Below are 22,270 nucleotides of genomic sequence, written 5' to 3' on the forward strand. Positions count from 1 at the left end.
AGCAGTCTCTGTGGGTCACTTGACAATAGGCCACCCACAGCTACTTGAAATTTCAAGATGGCGGCCATTTTTTAAGATGGCCAACACTTTAGTGGAGCAATTAAGTTATATAATGGTTTATTTGGTGATACAAGCATTACAATTGGCATGAGCAGTCTCTAAGGGTTGCTTGTCCCATACTTTTTTGCCAACAACAATGTGAATTATGCTCGTTGGCTTCCAATACACCTTCGAGACATGATGTGCATTGAGGAGCAACATCCAGAAGTTGCTGCAGAGTTCCACAAGGGGAACTTTGTAGTACATAAGTCAGACAGGGCTTTCTCTGCAGTGGCAATTGATCAGGCTCATGAATGGCTCAATGCTGTGATCAAAGGTGATGGGGGAGCAGTCGGGCTGACAGAGAACCCATCAGCACTGCGAAGATGGATGTTAGCAGGTCCAGAGGTGAGCCGTCTAGTTAAGAACTATGAAGCTGTGTCAGGAGCTAAAGATGTGAAGAAAGGTAATCATCACCATGAACAAACAGAGGCTGCTCAAAAAGCATTTTTGGAGAAAGTGAAACGACTCACATCAGTCATGAGGGAAATGGGTAACCCTTTCATGGAAGAATCAGATGATCTGCTTGTGTTGGACACAAAGGACATTGTTGATGCCAGTTCAGCTGAGCTGATAGCCGTGCATCACCAACAAGGCAGAGAACAGTTCAAGTCTTTCATGACAGATTTACAGAGCCTCGACAGTCCATGCTCTTTCTACAAGCCTATCAAGAAGAATATGGTAACTTTCTTCAAGCACAAGCCAGTTGTCAGTGGAACAAACTCCAAGATGAAGGAACTTAAGGATGACTACCAACTTTTCTCCCGACTATTCATCTCTTGCCAGAACAGGCAGTGTGACTTACAAGAGTTCTTCAATCATGAGAACCAATCAGCTCCCGCCGCTCTCAGTGATGGAGGGAAACTCTGCACGTGTACCAAATCACACCTGGCTGAGATACTACAAGCGAAAGTGACATTGCCTGAAAAAAAGCCAGAATCAGATGTTCTTATAGTGGATGGATCAGCTATGGTGAATACACTGCCACCACGTTCAAGCAAGACGTTTGATGAATATGCAATAAGTGACATACTTCCAAGAATAGAGACATACAGCCATACATACAGGCGGACGGACATCGTGTTCGATGTTTACTGGAAGTCCAGTCTGAAGTCTGAGGCAAGGTCAAAACGGGGAAAAGCAATCAGGAGGAGAGTAACAGGCACAGGCAAAACTCCGTCAAACTGGCAAAGCTTCCTACGGGATGAAAACAACAAGCAGGAATTGTTCCATTTCCTTGCTGATAAAGTTACGGAAATGAAAACAGCCAATATAGTCATTGTGACGAATGGGGAAGATGCTGTTAGCAACCAAGCTGCTAACCTGGATGCAGTAGCCCCGTGTAGTCATGAAGAGGCAGACACACGTATTTTCCTTCATGCCCAACATGCAGTGAAACAAGGACACAAATCCCTGATGATCGATGCCAATGACACAGACATTGTAATCATAGCCACTTCTGTTATGCCCTCTTTGATGCAACTTGGCCTTGAAAAAATGTGGGTGACTTTTGGCAAAGGAGAGAAGACAAGATGGATCCCAATACATGAGGTAGTTTCAGCCATAGGACCAGAGAGAACACGTGGTATCCTCTTCTTCCATGCCTTCAGTGGTTGTGACATTGTGTCATCCTTCCATGGCAAATCAAAGAAGTCTGCCTGGAACACATGGGACGTGTGTGATGAGGTGTCAAACACATTTGCAACACTCAGCGAATGTCCCTCTGCAGTGGAGGATAGTGACCTGCGAGAGATTTGTTGTGCTCATGTATGACAGGTCCAGCGATGTCACAACTGTGAACGAGGCCAGGCTTGATCTCTTTGCCAGAAAGCAAAGACATTATGACTTGATCCCACCAACTCAAGCAGCACTCAAAGAGCATGCCAAACGTGCTTCTTATGAGGCTGGATACGTGTGGGGACAGGCATTGAAGCGACATCCACAAATGCCAAGCCCATCTGACTGGGGATGGGTGGAACAGGACGAGAAGTGGAAAGTCTTCTGGACTCCACTTCCACCTATTGCGGAGAGTTGTTGGGAGTTGACCAAATGTGGGTGCACCAAGGCATGTACTGGAAGGTGTAAGTGCTTCAAATATGGACTCAGTTGCACATGCCTATGTAGTTGCCCCTGCTAGAACCTATTTGCATGTTTGTTTGCCAGAGTTTTTCCCCTTTGTCCTCTTTGTTTTCAAGTGTAGGCCTATGGCTCGGCTTCCCCTCGCCACATCGGTGCATCATGTTTTACTTTGTCACCAGTCTATTAGTGTGTAATTTTCAGTTGTTACTTTGTAACATTGCTTCCACTGCCTTCCACTGCCATACGTAACAGTGAAGCACATTTTCAGTTTAGTTCCTTACTATAGTTTGTCATGGTTCCGTGGCTACTGCCATTCAGTATTAGCCATTGCTCAATTATAATTTTGGAGCACTGTCCGTTCAGCACCACAACTGTGCTAATCAGCACCTCAACTGTGCTAATTTATTAGTCATATTTTTTGTTCCCCCATCTCTTAGTATTTATTTGACACATGTAATGGCTGTTAGTTTAAAAAAAAAAAAAGAAAAAAAAAAAATCCTCCCCTTTGACTATTACCGTGTCGTGGTAAGGGAGCTTGAGTACCTCAGTGAACCCTGAGAGCTATGCCAGTGGGAGGCAACTCCTGACAGGTTTTACCAAACTGGACAGGTCGTGGGCGAGGAGTCAGACAAAACACAGTCAAACAACCTCTCTTGACAGAGCTTTTTGAGGAACCCAATACATTTCTATGAGAAAAGGTATCATTTAAAGATCCACATGGCGGACGAAAGTCATCTTGAAATTTCAAGTGGTGGTTGTGGGGTTTCTTGTCAAATGACCTTTTGAGACGGCTCATGGCAATTTTCATGCTTGTATCACCAACTAAATGATTTAAGCTTAACTGTGGTGGTTTTTCATTTAAAAAATGGCCGCCATCTTGAAATTTAAAGTAGCTGTGGGTGGCTTATTGTCAAGTGACCCACAGAGACTGCTCATGCCAATTGTCATGCTTGTATCACCAAATGAACCATTATATAACTTTAATGCTCCACTAAAGTGTCGGCCATCTTGAAAAATGGCCGCCATCTTGAAATTTCAAGTAGCTGTGGGTGGCATATTGTCAAGTGACCCACAGAGACTGCTCATATCAATTTTCATGCTTGTATCACCAAATAAACCATTATATAACTTAATTGCTCCACTAAAGTGTTGGCCATCTTGAAAAATGGCCGCCATGTTGAAATGTCAAGTAGCTGTGGGTGGCCTATTGTCAAGTGACCCACAGAGACTATTCATGCCAATTTTCATGCTTGTATCACCAAATAAACCATCATATCACTTAACTGCCAACTAAGATGTCGGCCATCTTGAAAAATGGCCACCATCTTGAAATTACAACTGCCTCGGACAATTTTCTTGTCAAGTGACCCATGGAGACTGCTCATGCCAATTTTCACGCTTGTATCATAAATTGAAAGATTCTGCCAGAAAAAAGCATTTAGCCGCTCCGCTATAACCACTTCAGCCCTGTACTATGGCTATTTGAAAATAGCCGATCTACAAGTTCTCAATGCGCGCAATGTGCCATGCCGTGAGCTTGTAGATCTGCTATTTTTAAAATATTTTTATACATTTTATACATTAGAAATACCTCAGTTTTACTTAACATAAGTAAAAGTATTTCTGCATTGTGGTATTGATACTTCTAAGTAAAAAAAATAGAGTTCTTCCTCCACCACTGGACCTCAGTGTGCAACAGCACTGTCTCTCAGATCTATTATAATGAACTCATTGTTGTATGGATCTAATTCCTTATTGAAACTCTATAAACTTGATGCAGTGATGACTCACTATAGAGATGTTCAGCTATTATGTTCAAATGATGTACCAGACCACGTGAACATAAATATGCTGACTCGAACCCCAGCATGCCTATTCTTGGAGGAGCATTTGCCAAAAATAGCAGATCTACAAGCTCCCAACGCAACACAACGTGACACGTTGGGAGCTTGCAAATCATGGTCAATTATTTTCAGTTAATTTGGTGAATGCAAGCAAATCCAAACTCCAATCCAGTTAATTTTAAACCACAACAAACAAACAGTTTATGTCAGTCAGTCAGTCAGTCAGTCAGTCAGTCAGTCAGTCAGTGAGATTCCAGTCCAGGTGTTAGTGCTGGTAAACAGTGAGCAGAGTGGATATGAAGATGATTTGATCATAGATGACTGTCACTGATGATGAATGAACACTTTGATAAAGTATTGTCTTACTTTATACAACATAATAACCTGCCACTGCTCTCCTGAACATGAGAGTGTGTCATTATTCTCCTGCACTAATGAGAGTGTTGCTCCACTGATCCTCTCTACATAATATCTATATTCTTAGTTGACTGGAGTCTCCCAGGGGTCTGTATGTCATCCCCTCCTTTTGTCCATCTACGCCAAATAGCTGATCTACAAGCAAGCTTGGCTATTTTGGCTGAATGTTCATCCCCAGACCAGACACAGTAGGTTTCATGTGGTTAAAGTGTTGTGTAATTGGGTGTTTCTGGGGGCACACACACACACGCACGCACGCACGCACGCACGCACGCACGCACGCACGCACGCACGCACGCACGCACGCACGCACGCACGCACGCACGCAATCACTGTACACAACGCTTCCTCCCAGATGGCTCTTCTTGGCAGACTTTGATATCAGTAGTTGTGTTATCACCTGTATTTCCAACAGATATAAATGGGTAGAGTTTCTCAGTGAAAGAGTCTTTGTAAGTGTAGATATGAGTCATGTCTTCAGGGTCGTAGAAGGACACCTCCCCCCTGTCATAGTCCAGCTGTATTCTGATCCTCTAAAGATTCCTCCTCAATGGGAGGGTTTCACCAAGACCATTAGTGTACTTCCCACTTCTCTGTAATATACACCAGAATCCATAGGATGGTGAGACAAATATCTCTCCCTTCCTGTCAACAGACTCTTTAGCCAAACCTATAGTCCAGTCAGAATGATCTCCAACCTCTACCTTTCTTTTCTTTCTTTCTTTTTCCTTTATTTATTCAGGGAAAACCATTCAGAGCAATCTCTCTTTTTCAAGGACGCCCTGATAACAAACATTTGAATCACATATCAAATGTTACAACTAATTTAACAATAAAGCAAAAAAGTTCAGTTCAGCTGTGTTTTCCTGAACTGAAACTTTCTGAACCCAGAACTCTGTTATACTCAGTGTTACTCTCTGGGTTGTCAGGAAGCTGCTGCCATGTGTCTGTACGTCTCACACTGGTCAAGTCTTCAGACACACAGAGCCAGCGGGATGCTGTGTTTGGGTCCAGAATGATAGGAGTGAACTTGACCTTCTCCTTCATCTTCTCCCACACTCTGAAGGTCAGGTTTTCCACGTGTTTGGCCACGTCTATAAGAGCTCCAGAGACCAGCTGTGGTTTTGACAGTTTACACTGGTTGCGCTGTTCTGAGTGTGTTTATAACTGCTGAGAAATGACACACTGGGGTTCTGCAGCTCTTGTTCTACAGCAGAGATGCTGTGTGAGAGAGAGGAGATCTGATCCTGAATGATCTTCATCTCTCTGCTGACAATCATCCCCTTCTGCTCCTCTTCCTCCCTCAGAGCTGCCAGTCTGTTCTTCTCTTCCTCTTTCAGGAACTGGTGGATCTTTTCCAACTCTTCTTTGATCTGCTTCTCTGTGGTCACCACCTGCTTCTTGTTGTGTTGAACCGCTTCACTGTATGTTTCTTCAACCTTTTTGTATTTGTTCCTCTTGTCCTGTAGAGACTTGAGGTCAGGCTTCAGTTGGTCCTTCAGGTTATTGACTGCTTGTCCAATAGGAAGTAGTGTGTGACCAGTGGGGTGAGGAAAGTCACAGAAATGACACACAGCTCTCTGTTCTTCCTCACAGAACAGTTTAGGCTCCTCTGGATGTTCACAACACAATTCCATGGCTTCCTCCTCACATGACCCAGCTTTCTCTCTCGCAGCATAAGAGTCAGCTAGTTCCTTCAGTGTAAAGTTCATAATGATATCCTTTGATTCTTTTCTCTTACAAATGGGACAGTTCTTTGTTCATTTGTTTGGTTTGGTTTTCTTCAGTATAAAATCCTTCAATGACAAGAGTAAACATTTATATTCTCCTCAATGTCGTATAAACCTGTATTGCTGTGCATACAGCAAATCCTACAGTTTGCAATCAATAATAACATTTACTTTCAAGTTATCTTTCTCGTTAATCACCTAAACTCCTATATTCAATTGACTGTATTTGGGCTACACTAAATATCCTTGCCGAAAACAGCTGATCTAGAAACCAACAACGTGTAGCAACACTACACATTGTGAGCTTGTAGATCAGCTATTTTTGGTGAATGTTCCCTCCAGAATAGGGATGCTATAGGATCAAAGTGGTTATGGGTTACCCATTAATAATTATGTAATTATAATGAGTAGTTAATCATTGTTTTATATAAACATCATTGTAATCACGTTATAGAACTTTTATATTGTATTGTGATTCATCTTATTTATAAATTATATGTACATGATATACATACATATGTACAATTTTGAAAGCAGAGATAAACTAGAAAAAGTGCTCCTCGGAGCACAGGTCTCCGCCAGGTCAGGTAGGTTAGTGTGGACCAGCAATGTTTGGAATTCACCAATCTGGCTGGAATGTGAATAATCGGACGGATCCGTGTTGATGACTTGCGCGAGTGCATGTGTCCCCGACCCGTGTGGGCACGTGTCCCCGACCCGTGTGTCCCCATGTGTCCCCGACCCATGTGTCCCTGACACGTGCGAAAATGTTCGGTTATTGGGAGGATTTTGGGCGTTTTTTTGTTACTTTATTTCGGTTTTAGGGTTAGGGTTAGGATAAGGTTAGGGTTAGGGTTATATTATTTAATTCTTAGTTTTGCCTGATTTGACTGTTTACTTTTTTTTTTGCAAAATCGATTGGGTGGGCCAGCTTTCTATGTGGGTGGGCCACGGCCCACCCAGGCCTACCCATGGCTGCGCCCCTGATCATCAGTATTTAAAAAAAGTATTTTGTACAGTTACATCTGCATTATTGTATAATGTGAATAACACTTTGTTCATAATGTATCTTGCCTTTATATTCATATTAAACTATTGACTTGAATGATGCAAAAGTAGGCAAAACGTCAGACAAAGGATTAGGCAACAATTTTAGCCTGAGGTTTAGGCTGGCTGGGCAGGTGAGGTGAGGTCCAGGGAAGCCACAAAACCAGAGCAGACAGCAGGACAGGAATCATCTGAGTAAAAAAAACATATTACAAGGACCTGACAAGGAATGAAGAGCAGAACTTATAGAGGCTACTACAAAAGAACTGCAGCTGATGAGGATCCAAACTAGCCTCCACGCACGCACGCACGCACGCACGCACGCACGCACGCACGCACGCACGCACGCACGCACGCACGCACGCACGCACGCACGCACGCACGCACACACGCACACACACACACACACACACACACACACACACACACACACACACACACACACACACACACACACACACACACATACAGATTAGGAAGAGGTAGATGGCAGCTGATGTAACAGTTGTAGAGTTTACACCAAATGTGCCTTTTGTGAGAAGAGGTTATTCTTGAGAATGTTTAGAGCAGGGGTCCTCATCCTCAACTACAAATCTTGAAGGTCCACAAATAATTTTTTGAATAAGCCAAAGGTCCGGTCTTTTTGGCTGTGTAAAAAGATAACTTTGCTCTTACAGTAGGCATGACCATGAATGAAATACTCCTCTATATCATTATCTGATCATATTTCAGAATAGTAGAATAATAAAACACTATATTACATTGGATGAATGTGGACAGGACTTTTCATTGGAAATGAATGGAGCAAAGACCATGGCTATTGTAGTAGGAGAAAGGACAATATATCCATCCATCCATCCATCCATCCATCCATCCATCCATCCATCCATCCATCCATCTTCAACCGCTTATCCGGAATCGGGTAGTGGGGGTAACAGTTCCAGCAGAGAGCTCCAGTGCGACATTAGCTACTTCATCTTGGGGGATCGCGAGGCGTTCCAAGGCCAGCATGGAGATATAATCCCCCCATCTGGTCCTTCATGGTGTGACCTGTGGCCCGTTACATGTGAGATCAGATGTTATACATTTGCTCTTTTACAGTTCTAAAAAGAGAGGGCAACATACAAACCAGAGCAGATGGACTTGCTGTCAGAACAGAGGCTCTCTCTCTCTCTCTCTCTCTCTCTCTCTCTCTCTCTCTCTCTCTCTCTCTCTCTCTCTCTCTCTCGGCTGTCAGGATGACTGATTGTGTGTGTATCGAGGTGTACACTCACACCAAGTCCAGAGTCCAATTTGTGTGGATCCAGGCCAGGTGTGGCTGCCTCGATCAGCCATCAACCACCCTACGTTCCCTCAACGCCAAAGTGAGGCTGCATGCGGATTCTGATTCTCCCCAGCCTCACATTGTTGTTGGGGGGATGTACGGAAGCCCCCCCCCCACCACCACCACTCCCCCCCCCTGTCTGAGAGAGTCTGAATAAAAGGTGCAGAAGCACAATGTGTCATTTCTCATCAGTTATAAACACAGATTTAATTAATGCACATCATACACAAGCTAATCAATATGACAACATTCTGAAAAGGTCACGCCAAGCCATTGTTTTGTTATTTTACTCTGACTGAGTACATGATAGGTATCAGATAACCTCATATAACCTTGTATACACAATGTTGAACTCTAATGTCTTTACAGCTCTGAGGAACTATAGACTTTGACATCACAGCTCCTACTCTTACTGTTTACTTGTTATTCCAAATCTCATGACTCTTTCAATCATTACTTTATTTTTTCTGCTTTCTGCATGAAAAGTAGTTATTTATTTTGTTTGAAAAATAAGATGAATATTTAATAATCACAATACAATGTAAAACTTCTGTAATAAACCATAATTACAATGATGCGTTATAGTGTCAAGCATTAATGATTGACTACTCAGTATAATGAATTAAACACAATCTCCACCTCCCTGCCTCCTTTACAAGGTAAGAGAACTTGAACGTAGCCTCTTATCACTGTTGATCCGAGCTGTGATGCCTTTAATTGCAAGCTAAAGGCAAGTTAATATGCAAGTATTCAGGACATTGAGTGGAATATAAACGGTTTACTCTTCTCGTTTAAGGATATTTTCTATTGTGACACAAATGGTGGGAAAATTACACTTCTTGAAAACTTGAGAAGAAAACGTGACAACAGAACATTAGTGTTTTAAACAGCACTGTTTGGAGACTCACTGATCAGTGGGTTGAAGTTGGATGTGAACTGGTGAGTCTTGTTATTTAAACATACTTTGCAAACCAAAGGAAATGGCGGAGAAAACTTTCCTTGAACGTTATCTGAACTGCTCTGTGTGTTCAGAGACTTTCAGAGATCCCGTATCTCTGAGTTGTCATCACAGCTTCTGTTCCAACTGCTTGAAGAAATTCTGGGAACAAACTAAAAACAAGAACTGTCCCATTTGTAAGAGAAAAACATCAAAGGGTCTAGGTATTGACTTTAGACTGAAGGAACTAGTTGACTGTTATGTTGAGAGACAGAAAGCTGAGTCATCTGGAGAGGACGTCAAGGTGTTGTGTAGTAAACATCCAGAGGAGCCTAAACTGTTCTGTGAGGAAGAACAGAAAGCTATGTGTCATACCTGTGACTTTCCTCACCACAGTGGTCACAAGCTGCTTCCTATTGGACAAGCAGTCAATAACCTGAAGGGCCAACTGAAGCCTGACCTCAAGTCTCTACAGGACAAGCGGAACAAATACAAAAAGGTTGAACAGACATACAGTGAAGTGGTTCAACACAACAAGAAGCAGGTGGTGACCACAGAGAAGCAGATCAGAGCAGAGTTTGAAAAGATCCACCAGTTCCTGAGAGAGGAAGAGAAGGGCAGACTGGCAATTCTGAGGGAGGAAGAGGAGCAGAAGGGGATGATTATCAGCAGAGAGATGAAGATCATTCAGGAGCAGATCTCTTCTCTCTCAGACAGCATCTCTGCTGTAGAACAAGAGCTGCAGAAACCCAATATGTCATTTCTCAGCAGTTATAAACACAGTCAGACCAGCGCCAGAGTCCAGTGTAAACTGTCAGAACCACAGCTGGTCTCAGGAGTGCTGGTAGACGTGGCCAAACACGTGGAAAACCTGACCTTCAGAGTGTGGGAGAAGATGAAGGAGAGAGTCAAGTTCACTCCGGTCATTCTGGACCCAAACACAGCAAACCGCGCTCTCTGTCTGTCTGAAGACCTGACCCGTGTGAGACGTACAGGCACAAAGCAGCAGCTTCCTGACAACCCAGAGAGGAACACTAAGTATGCCACTGTTCTGGGTACAGAGGGCTTCAGTTCAGGAAAACACAGCTGGGAGGTTGAGGTTGGAGACCACCCTAAATGGACTATAGGTTTGGCTAAAGAGTCTATTGACAGGAAAGATGAGGCACCTATCTCACCATCACATGGATACTGGTGTTTATTGACCAGGAGTGGGATATACAGTAATGGGCATGGACAAACTATAACATTGAAGAGGAATCCTCAGACGATCAGAATCCAGCTGGACTATGACAGGGGTGAGGTGTCCTTCTACGACCCTGAAGACATGACTCACATCTACACTCATAAAGACACTTTCCCGGAGAAACTCTACCCTTATTTCGGTATTGGAAAGGCTGGGGACGCTGAAACCGTTGATATCAAAGTCTGTCAAGTAGAGATGTCTCTCTCTGTGAAGATATAGTGGTGTCACTATGTGTGTGTGTGTGTGTGTGTGTGTGTGTGTGTGTGTGTGTGTGTGTGTGTGTGTGTGTGTGTGTGTGTGTGTGTGTTACACAACACTTATGTGTGTGTGTTACACAACACTTTAACCACATGAAACCAGCGTCTCTGTTCTGGGGGTGAGCATTCAGCAAAAATAGCCGATCTTCAAGCTCATAAAGTGTCACAGTTTTGAGCCTGTAGATCGGCTATTATTGGTGAAGAGATTTGGGGCCCTATTCTCGAGCACTTTCCCCCCCCCCTAAACCACGCTAAATACTGATAATGGAGCTGCGCCGCCCCAATATGTTATTCTAGCACCTGCTCTACCCGTCACCATTATGCCGACGCCGTTATTTGCGCGTGGAGGTGTGCCTGTGGGCGTGTTGTTGCTACAGTATATCCCCCACATTGACATTCTCAACCCACACATGGGTACGGCTTGGGGAGGGGGGATAGTGGATTCTAAAAGCACCCGCCGGTTTATAAAACCACCCGCCAAGTGCACACAGACACTGCAATGGCTTTGTGCGTTGGACCATGAGCCGTGTTGCCAGCCTTGGCGAGAAATAAGCAACCGCAGGTCTATGAAAACAAAAAGAAGCAACTATAAGGCCACATGAGCACTTCAAACTACTAACTAGAGCTTTCATATCCCCTAAATATTTCAGCCTGGCTCGACTAATAATTGACAAATTAGGCCCAGCCCAGCCCGTCAGTCATTTTTCTAAAGAAGCTTAATTGCTGCATGCAGCCTTTTTTCTCATTACATCTTGGTAATTCGTTAAGAACAGGAGTCCTTCCACCCTATTCCAACAGTCTATATTTTATTTAAAAAACTGCTTGGAGCAAATAGGGCTATATAAATATATACACTGCCCACTACACTACACTGGGGGGGGAGCGTTTCACTGTTTCAGCCCAGCCCTGCACATGAACTCTGCAGCCGCACTGAGGCCCCTGCTGGAAAGCATCCCAGCCCAAACATTAACGTAACTAATAATTGGGCCACGCGACCCTGAAATGACCGTAATAATCCTAAAACGGGAACGAAAATATTTGATTAAAATTTTTTTTTTTTTTTTTTTTTTTTTACGTTGGCCCAGCGGCCCACTGGCCCAGCGGCCCACCGGGCATTTGCCCGGTACGCCAAATGGCCAGTCCGCCGCTGAATGTTACCTTCTACTGCCCGCTGCCTGTGCTCTCATTTGAAGAAATAATCCAACATTTACTTTGAGGTGAAAAAGACATGAAGAAAGCTTTTCAATCGCAATAGTCTGAAGATCCATTCTATATGTCATGTTATGGTTTAAACTTTAAAGCGGGCTCTGCCGTCGTGACAACTGACAGTCAAGACTTGATTGATTGATTTGACCTACTTTTGCGCTGCTGCACTCAGTGCGCTGGTGATTAATTAGCCTATTTGCCAGCAGCTGTGTAAGAATATAACTATTTTAAATGGCTTTCATATACTGTTGGGGATCTGAGTAATATGACAAGTTGCTTATTGTGAACACAATACGCTACATATTAATTAATATATGAATTTATTTGGATTTAAAAAAAACGTCGACCCCGCCCAGCCGGTGCCGACGGGCCGGGTCGGGTCCCGTTGGGTTTGGGCTAAAATCTTAAGCACTTACATTTTTTATAAGATGATCGGATCATCTGTGATTTTCGTTTTGGCTGCTGTCTCGTTAAACCCAGCGGCGGGTGAATATTATATTATGTATATTATATTATTATTATATTCCCCACGTAAATGCTACGTTCATGTTTACTGCATCAATCTTTTCAGGCCATCAATCCCCCAAAATAACCATATTTGAACTGGGGACCCCCCCATTTTGTTTGACTCGGTTCCACAGATAAATATTGTGAAAATAGCAGATCTACAAGCTCGCCAGGCGTTGGGTGCTCCATTGTGGTCTCGACCCACAGGTTGAGAACCACTGCATTAAAAGCTCCAAGCAAGTTACATGTCTAGTATGTTGTTGACCACGTAATGTAATGTTTTTGGTTTAGTGTTAGGCTACTCCGTGGCGCGCGCACGCCTCATGCGCCTCATTGTTTATGATGCCCAAAATAACAGATCTGTAAGCTGGCGACACGACATGATGCAGCGCGTTGATAGCTTGTATGTCTGTTATTTTGGGTAGGTAGGCGACGCACATACGCATCGCAGCAATGTATCTGGGTTTGAGAGGCTATGATTAATGTAAACTTAAAGTGATGCTCTGTTCGGGATTACTGAACAAAGGTGGATGATGAAAGATAACGGGACAATATGGATGTAAGTTAACTTTAACTGCGTCACTTCAGAGGAAACTATGGAGCTACTACAGAGATGTTTACACACCCCTGGAATCCATTAGAATGGTGGAAATAGAACAATAACAGCCAACTGTCCAATTTATTATACCCATGTGCTACTGTATGTCTGTGTACCACCGCCCAGCCCTGTGGTCGACCAGCTGGAGGTCCATGGGTGCCTGTATGAGCGTTGTCGCACTCGCAACATGATGTAATTAATTATTTGGGAGCAGTGTGTACCAATCGTATAACTATTTTAAATGGCTTTCATATACTATTCCGGATCTGACTAATACAACAAGTTGCTTATTGTGAACACAATAGGCTACAAATTAATATAAAAATGTATTTGGATAAAATTAAATAAAAGAAGGAAAACAAGCCCAATGTGGCTTATAATAATCAGACCAGGCAACAGTGCAGACAGGGAGATAGGCTAGAGTATATATTGGATCGGGATGACGGCTAGCGCAGTCTTCTCTTAAAGGCAATGGCACCTGGCACACTGATTGGTTTGATTTGTGTAACGCCCAAACCACACCTATGCATAATGTAACGGGTAGCTCAGGTGTTTGGCGGGTGAGGGGGGTGCCACAGAATACCGAATTTTGCGGGAAAATCTTAAATTGCAGATTACACACATCTTTGGGTTTGAATAGACAGCTTTGACAAAAAATACTTCTTCTAAATGAAATAAAGGCTGACACATGAACATAAAATAAACAGTTGTGGCAGCTTCATTGCTTGTAAGGACAAAATATGAACTGTATATGTTTAATATGTAACAGGTGATTTATTGATCATATCAGAACACATTTATTGAATTTAGTGAAACACATGAGAGAACAGAACAATATATGCAGTCAGATAACTATAGGATTAATGTTATTACACAGAAGAAACCAAAACAGACCAAAGCAAAGGTAAAATAGAGAAAGTGATGTGCAGAAGAAATTGGCGAATAAGGTGAGAAACAGCAGGATGAGGAAAAGAGTGAAAGAAAAGAGGCTAGCTCAGTGTTGTCAACACAGCTGCTAGTATCCATTTGATAGAGAAAGCATGTCATGTAGACAGACAAATTCTGCTAAATATATATATTTTTGTTTAACCAAATGGGTTCCCATATTGCTAATAAACTGACTGGAGGTCAGTAGAGACTTTGAAATATGTTCAAAGTCTATATGTGTTCTCTCTATAAAGTATCCTCTGACTAATACGCTGATTGGAGATCAGTAGAACTAACATTGACTTAAAGAGACCTGGGGAGACAAATATTGTACTTTTGATTCCACTAAATACTTCTAGGAAGGCTGTAAAGTAACTTGTGAATTTGATAGGTAACCAAATATGGCATAACACTGCACCGTGTCCACAAACTACAGGGGAGTGCTAAGCCAAGACCTGTACATAAACTGTGAAGAAGAAACTGAGGTAGCTGGCAAGAGCTTTGGGTCCTAACAAAAAAATGTAAACAATGTGTGGCATAGTGCACAACAAGTCAGTGCATTAATTATGTGGTTTCAGAGTTACAAGGTTCTGTAAAACAATACAGCAATGCTTTGATATTAAAACATAACATCTTGAGTATAAAGCCTGTACTTTAACTCAAATACAGTTTTTGACTGAGTAGCCTTCACTTGTAGTTGAGTAATATTTGACCAGGAGTATCTATACTTTAACTGAAGTACAGGGTTGAGTACTTTGTCCACCGCTGATGACTGAACATGTGTTTCAATGGAGTTGTGTGTTGACTTCAGTAGAACAGAACGTGTTTCATCCAAACAGCATGACGTCACTTTGAGGACAACTCACACATTACAAGCTGTTTTTTTAAATGCAGTGCGTTTCAGTCCACTTGGTGGCGCTATCACACAGGAGAAAACACAGAATGAAGCTTTTATTGCAGCTGTTGATAAGTTTGTTCTTTCCATCAAAACAGTAGAAAGCACCAACCTCCCCAGTGTTCATGCACACTGTTTAATTTGTATTTGCTTGTTGTTATCTATGTTTCATTTCTGTCCACATGTTAATCTACTAATTGGTTAGAATTTTGTTTTCATTTGATTGCAGTGATTCAGTGTCTGTTCTGACTATAATAGACAGTAATAGTTTCTGTCTGATCACAGTATTTACATGAATGACTTTGGAATTTTGTATGATTTCTTTATACATTTGCAGACATAATATTGTACTTGCTTGAATATGTAGATTATTGATGCTACTGTGGAGCAGCTCGCATTAGACCGTGTTCTTCTTTATGTCCCCCCCCTTGTGTTCCTTGCCCAGCTGCGAGCTGTTGGCCTAAACACTGTTGGGTATTTAATGGACTTAATATGTTTGGCCTGGGGCGGTTTTATAACCTTATGTTACGACGCAGTGTGGCCCTGTGTTTGCTGTCCGTGTTCTGGGTCACTGTTTAATTCCCTCTATGCGAGGTGTACCTGAGTTGCTTCTTTTGCCAAGTAAAGTATTATTATTTCTACAACTCCTCTGTCCGCCTCCTGCTATTGGGTTCCCTCCGTGTTCCCCAGTGTGCACCGTGACACTTTAAACTACCCCACTAACACACATTCTAATGCCCCTTCTTCTATGAACTACCACACTAATTAGTGTGGTAGGGTCAATAGAATGTATGTTAACACACATTCTATTGACCCTTCTTCTATAAACTACCACACTAACCCACATTCTAATGACCCTTCTATAAATTACCACACCAGCACACATTCTAAGGCCCCTTCTTCTATAAACTACAACACCTACAGACACACATTGTAATGACCCTTCTTGAGGTGATTGCGGCTGAATTTTTAGAACCACACAAAGCTTAGAATTAACCGGTAGCTCATGGTAGAATGTATACCATGTGAAGGCTTAGTCCTTCCTACAGCTGGTCCTAAGGTGTGTGAGTTACTGTTTGAATAAAAAACTATGTTTAACAATAAAACTTTTTGTTTTGATTGCATTTCAATGCTCACGTTTTTAGGTGTTTGTGCAATATAGCTCTACAAGCAAATACGTGGACTCATGGGATACAGGAAGAGTGGGCACTAAGGAAGAGTGGGCACCTCGATGTGAAATTGGCTATTTTGTCCAAAATGTCATCTGAACTTTTTTTCTATGCCCAAAAGTTTTGTAGCAATTTGTTGCAATTGTAGAAATATTAGACCTTAATTGCAAAATGTTCAAGCCTGTTCTAATCATGCATACTTTACTTAATCAAGTTTTCCAAAACCTTTTCCCCCCCAAATATTTAATTGTTTAACATTGATAAGCTCACTCTTCCTTTGTGCCCACTCTACTTGTTACCAACTCATGTGGTTGCAGTAAAGATATAAAACAAATAAATGTACTTATACTTTTGAATACTTTAGTTTTTTTTAAAGCATATTATCTAGTACTTTAAGTTAAAAAATATGACTGAGCAGCTTTCACTTTCACTAGTTTTGACCAGGAGTAGGCTACCTATAGGTGACTCAAGTAGCCTACTAGATTGAGTACTTTTTCTACTACAGATTTTGAACATATGTTTCTATGGAGTTGTGTGTTGACTTCAGTAGAAAAGAACGTGTTTCATCCAACCAGCATGACGTCACTTTGAGGACAACTCACACGCTACAAGTTGTTGTAGGAATCAATGCAATGACTTGCAGTCCACTTGGGGGCGCTATGCAAGTGCGCTAATATCACACAGGAAAAAACAAACAGTATGAAAGCATCTATTGCAGCTTCGGATAAGTTGGTTCTTTCCATCAAAACAAGTAGAAAGTCAAACTGTTGATACCAGGCTGGATGTAAACACACTGACACATTTATTACTGTAAATATAATTCATTTTATATAATTTGTCAGTGCAGTGGTCTACTTTACACCAGCTGTTGTAACAGGTCTCTTTAGGTCAAAGCTAGTATTACTGACCTCCAGTCAGTTTATTAGTCAGAGGATACATGGCACGTTTTCTCAAATCTCTATCAAATAAAAAGAATACTAGCAGCTTCTCTTTGTAGCTTTCTTTCCCTCTTTTCCTCATCCCTCAGTTTCTAGCCTTATTCACTAATTTCTCCTAAACATCACTCTATTTTACCTTATGATTGTGGTTAATATGTTATCAATGAAATTACATTTAAATATCAAACAGAACCTATTTTGTCTTTTCAACTGAAAAGCAGCAACCATTTTTTTTGTTTCTTTGTGTAAGCAGAATGAATCAATGACATCTAATATTATCCTTGTGTGTTAGGCTTTATAATTATCATTTTAGATCAATTTACTTTTTAGATCAAGTTATTTTGTCAAAGTGGTCTATTCAATCACAAAGATGTCTGTAAATGTCAAACCAAATGTAATCCAAGCCTGATAACAAATACAACATAAAACTGTATAGTCTCCACTGTACAACCCACATGTAATGTACAACATAATAAAGAGGACATAATATTCTCACCTCCTGTCGTGAATCTGATTTACAATATTGGAATTTTATATTACTTTTAATCATTATTTAAATATGAATTCCTATTGAATGTAAATATTTCATTTTGAACACAAAGCTGGACAAGAAGAACAAGAATCTAGAATCTTGCATGACTTTTATTAAAATGTTTATAAACCATAACACAAATCAAAGTGTATCATTAGTTGTCCGGCAGTAAATGTAAACAACACATAAAAAGCTACTAATTCAATCTGCAACAATACTCTTCACATAATATGGATTTGATCAATTTCACCACACTCAGTTTAGACTCCTCCAGAAACAAGTAGGAAAGACAATTAGTGACTACGCACTAACTTCTGTCACAACATGTTTATGAAACAAGAACTTCTTAAAAACTTAAGCCTGATTTTCAAACATAAATGGTGAAAATAGCTGATCTACAAGTTCACAATGCGGTGATTTAAATACCTTCACCAAAACACCCCAAATACCAGTCCTAAAGTCCACAAAACAAAAAAAATTATCCAACTCTAAATTCAACCAAGGGATTTTGCTCTGTTTTTTTTGTTAAGGCAAATTTAGTTTCTCAAAGGAAAAAAAGTGAATCATTATCAATTAATTTTAGTTATGCAAGCAAATCCAGACTCCACTCCAGTTCATTTTAAAACACAACAAGCAAACCGTTTATGACACTTACACAATCAATAAATCAGTCAGTCAGTCCAGTCCAGTTAGTTTGAGAATCATGTCCAGGTGTTTGCTGCTGGTAAACACTGAGCACTGATGATCTGATGATAGGACGGCTGTTAATGATGATGAATGAATAGTTTGACAAACTTACTGCTAACTGCTCTCTTTACCACTGCGCCACAGAGGGCCCAATCTCTATTATTCTTAGTTGACTGGAGTCTCAGAAGTGTACATTTAATCCCCTCCTTTTGTCCCTCTACAGCAAATATCTTCACCAAAATTAACTTGTAGATCTGCTATTTGTTTGTCTGTTCGTCTCCAGAATAGGGATGATAAGTTTCATGTCGTTAAAGTATTGTGTAGTCCGGGAGCTGATTTACAGAGAGACATGTCTCTGCTTGGGAGACTTTGATAGCAATGGTCTCAGCATCACCAGCTTTTCCAATAGAGAAATAAGGGTAGAGTTTCTCAGTAAAAGTATCTTTATGAGTGTAGATGTGAGTCATGTCTTCAGGGTCGTAGAAGGACACGTCACCCATGTCATAGTCCAGCTGGACTCTGATCCTCCGAGGATTCCTATTCAATATTATAGTTTGTCCATGCCCATTACTGTATATCCCACTCCTGGTCAATAAACACCAGTATCCATGTGATGGTGAGATAGGTGCCTCATCTTTCCTGTCAATAGACTCTTTAGCCAAACCTATAGTCCATTTAGGGTGGTCTCCAACCTCAACCTCCCAGCTGTGTTTTCCTGAACTGAAACCCTGTGAACCCAGAACAGTGGCATACTTAGTGAACCTCTCTGGGTTGTCAGGAAGCTGCTGCTTTGTGTCTGTACGTCTCACACGGCTCAGGTCTTCAGACAGACGGAGAGCACGGTTTGCTGTGTTTGGGTCCAGAATGACAGGAGTGAATTTGACCATCTCCTTCATCTTCTCCCACACTTTGAAAGTCAAGTTTTCCACATGTTTGGCCACGTCTATCAGCGCTCTTGGGAGCAGCTGTGGTTCTGACAGTTTACACTGGACTCTGGCGCTGGTCTGAATGTGTTCATAACTGCTGAGAAATGACACATTGTGTTTCTGCAGCTCTTGTTCTACAGCAGAGATGCTGTCTGAGAGAGAAGAGATCTGCTCCTGAATGATTTTCATCTCTCTGCTGACGATCATCCCCTTCAGCTCCTCTTCCTCCCTCAGAGCTGCCAGTCTGCCCTTCTCTTCCTCTCTCAGGAACTGGTGGATCTTTTCAAACTCTGCTCTGATCTGCCTCTCTTTGGCCAACACCTGCTTCTTGTTATGTTGAACCACTTCACTGTATGTCTGTTCAACCTCTTTGTATTTGTTCCTCTTGTCCTGTAGAGACTTGAGGTCAGGCTTCAGTTGGTCCTTCAGGTTATTGACTGCTTGTCCTATAGGAAGCAGCTTGTGACCACTGTGGTGAGGAAAGTCACAGATATGACACACAGCTCTCTGTTCTTCCTCACAGAACAATTTAGGCTCCTCTGGATGTTTACTACACAACACATTGACTTCTTCTCCAGATAACTCAGCTTTCGGTCTCTCAACATAACAGTCCGCTAGTTCCTTCAGTCTAAAGTCTATTCCTGGGATCTTTGATGCTTTTCTCTTACAAATGGGACAGTTCTTGTTTTTAGTTTCTTCCCAGAATTTCTTCAAGCAGTTGGAACAGAAGCTGTGATGACAGCTCAGAGATACGGGATCTCTGAAAGTCTCTGAACACACATGGCAGTTCAGATAACTTTCAAGGAAAGTTTTCTCTGCCATGACTTTCTTTGGTTTGCAAAGTATGTTAAAATGACAGGACTCACCAATTCACATCCAACTTCAACCCACTGATCAGTGAGTCTCCAAACAGTGCTGTAGAAAACACAAATGTTCTGTTGTCACGTTTTCTTCTCAAGTTTTCAAGAAGTGTAATCTTTCCACCATTTGCGCCACAATAAAAAAAAAATCCTGAAATGACAATATTAAACCGTTTATATTCCACTTAAATCTGTATCTTACAGCTTGCAATTAAAGGCATCACAGCTCCGATCAACAGTGATAAGAAATACTTACTTTGGTCTCTTACCTTGTAAAGAAGTTAATTATTATATCCTTCTGGCTGACAGGCAGGGAGGCGGAGATTATTTTTAATTCATCATACTGTCATCAATGCTTGATACTATAACACATCATTGCAATTATGGTTTTACATAGTATTGTGATTATTATATATTCATCTTATTTTTTTAACAAAATAACTACTTTCCATGCAGAAAGCAGGAAAAGAAAGTAATGATAGAAAGAGTTATGGGATTATGGGATTTGGAATAACAAGTAAACAGTAAGAGTAGGAGGTGTGATGTCAAAGTCTATAGTTCCTCAGAGCTGTAAAGACATTAAGAGTTCAACATTCTGTATACAAGGTCATATGAGGCTATCTGATACCTGTCATGTACTCAGTCAGAGTAAAATAACAAAACAATGGCTTGGAGTGACCTTTTCAGAATGTTGTCATATTGATTAGCTTGTATATGATTTGTATTTATTCAATCTGTGTTTGTAACTGCAGATAAATGACATGTTTCTGCAGCTTTTGTTCAGACTGTCTGAGAGGGGGGGGGCTCTATTCTGACAGTACGTTGGATGGATGGATGGATGGATGGATGGATGGATGGATGGATGGATGGATGGATGGATGGATGGATGGATGGATGGATGGCTGGATGGATGGAGAGGGAAAATATTGTCCTTTTTCCTACTACAATAACCATGGTCTTTCCTCCATTCATTTCCAATGAAAAGTCCTGTCCACATTAATGTAATATCTCTGCTATCCAGCAGGAACCAGCTAACTCGAAAATGAACATTTAATGTTCATTTTGCAGGAAAAAAACAAAACAAAAAACAACACACAGACGTAAAGGGTGTTCAATAGCACTGATGTATAACCAGAGAGTTACTCTCTGTTCAAAAACAAGAGTAAAGCCCAAGGCATCTTCAACTCACCAGTTGTGTCCCAAATGACAGTCCCTTAGCTGATTGATGTCATCTGCCAGGCAGACAGAGAGACACGCACGCACGCACGCACGCACACCTTAGAGGCCATTTAAACATTACAATAACACCAATTAAATATCACATGGGTCAATGCCTCGCTAAATCAGCTCTTCTGATTCAACTGTTTATTTGACAAAATTGTCAAAGTGTATGAGTTTAATACCTTTAATATGTTCCCTAAAATTATGTGACATGTAGAGTTCACAGTAAATATCTGTATAACACACAAACACACATTTACTGCATGTGTTTTCACTTACACAGTAATTTGTCATTTAATAATAATGTATTAGTCTCAAAAATAATTATCCAAAAATGGCAGATGTACACAAAAAATCTAAACCAAAACATTTAACGGGAAACTTTAACAGGATAAAGTTTCCTGTTGAGTGGGGAAAAAACAGCGTAGGCCTACCAAGTAGGCCTACTTTTACTAAATATAGATGATTTAAGAAGTGGTTAAAATCAGTCCATTTAAAACATGTCTGTGCATTCAGGTTATTGTATGTAAGGTGATTCAAACGTTTGTAATATTAATTCATATGTACATTGATTATAGTTTTATTGATAAGCAGAGCACCACTAAAGTGGATGAGGAGAACAACATACAGAAGTACCCTATCTTATGACGGCAAGGCTCAATGGTCAAGGTTCAAGTTCAAGTGCTCAGCTTGCTGGTCGAGGTGCAGAGAGAAGAGAGAGAGAGTAGTGAACAGAACAGTGTGTACGAGTGTGTGCGTGTGTTACAATAGCTCTCTCGTTCCATTCACGTGACGTTGGTGCAATGTGATTAAAATAATAAAATTTA

General features: G+C 41.3%; 1 pseudogene across 1 annotated transcript; it reads right to left on the reverse strand.

Moving 5' to 3' along the window:
* Positions 1 to 4,768: 4,768 nt before the first annotated feature.
* On the reverse strand, positions 4,769 to 20,184 carry LOC308099682 (E3 ubiquitin-protein ligase TRIM35-like; annotated as a pseudogene). Its single transcript has 3 exons — positions 18,778 to 20,184; positions 5,293 to 6,193; positions 4,769 to 5,147 (listed from the first exon to the last, which is right to left on the reverse strand). The product of its transcript is annotated as an E3 ubiquitin-protein ligase TRIM35-like (transcript).
* Between the last annotated feature and the right edge of the window lie 2,086 nt (positions 20,185 to 22,270).

This window comes from Gymnoscopelus braueri, assembly GCF_963280865.1.
Source record: "Gymnoscopelus braueri genome assembly, chromosome: 13".
NCBI lineage: Eukaryota > Metazoa > Chordata > Actinopteri > Myctophiformes > Myctophidae > Gymnoscopelus > Gymnoscopelus braueri.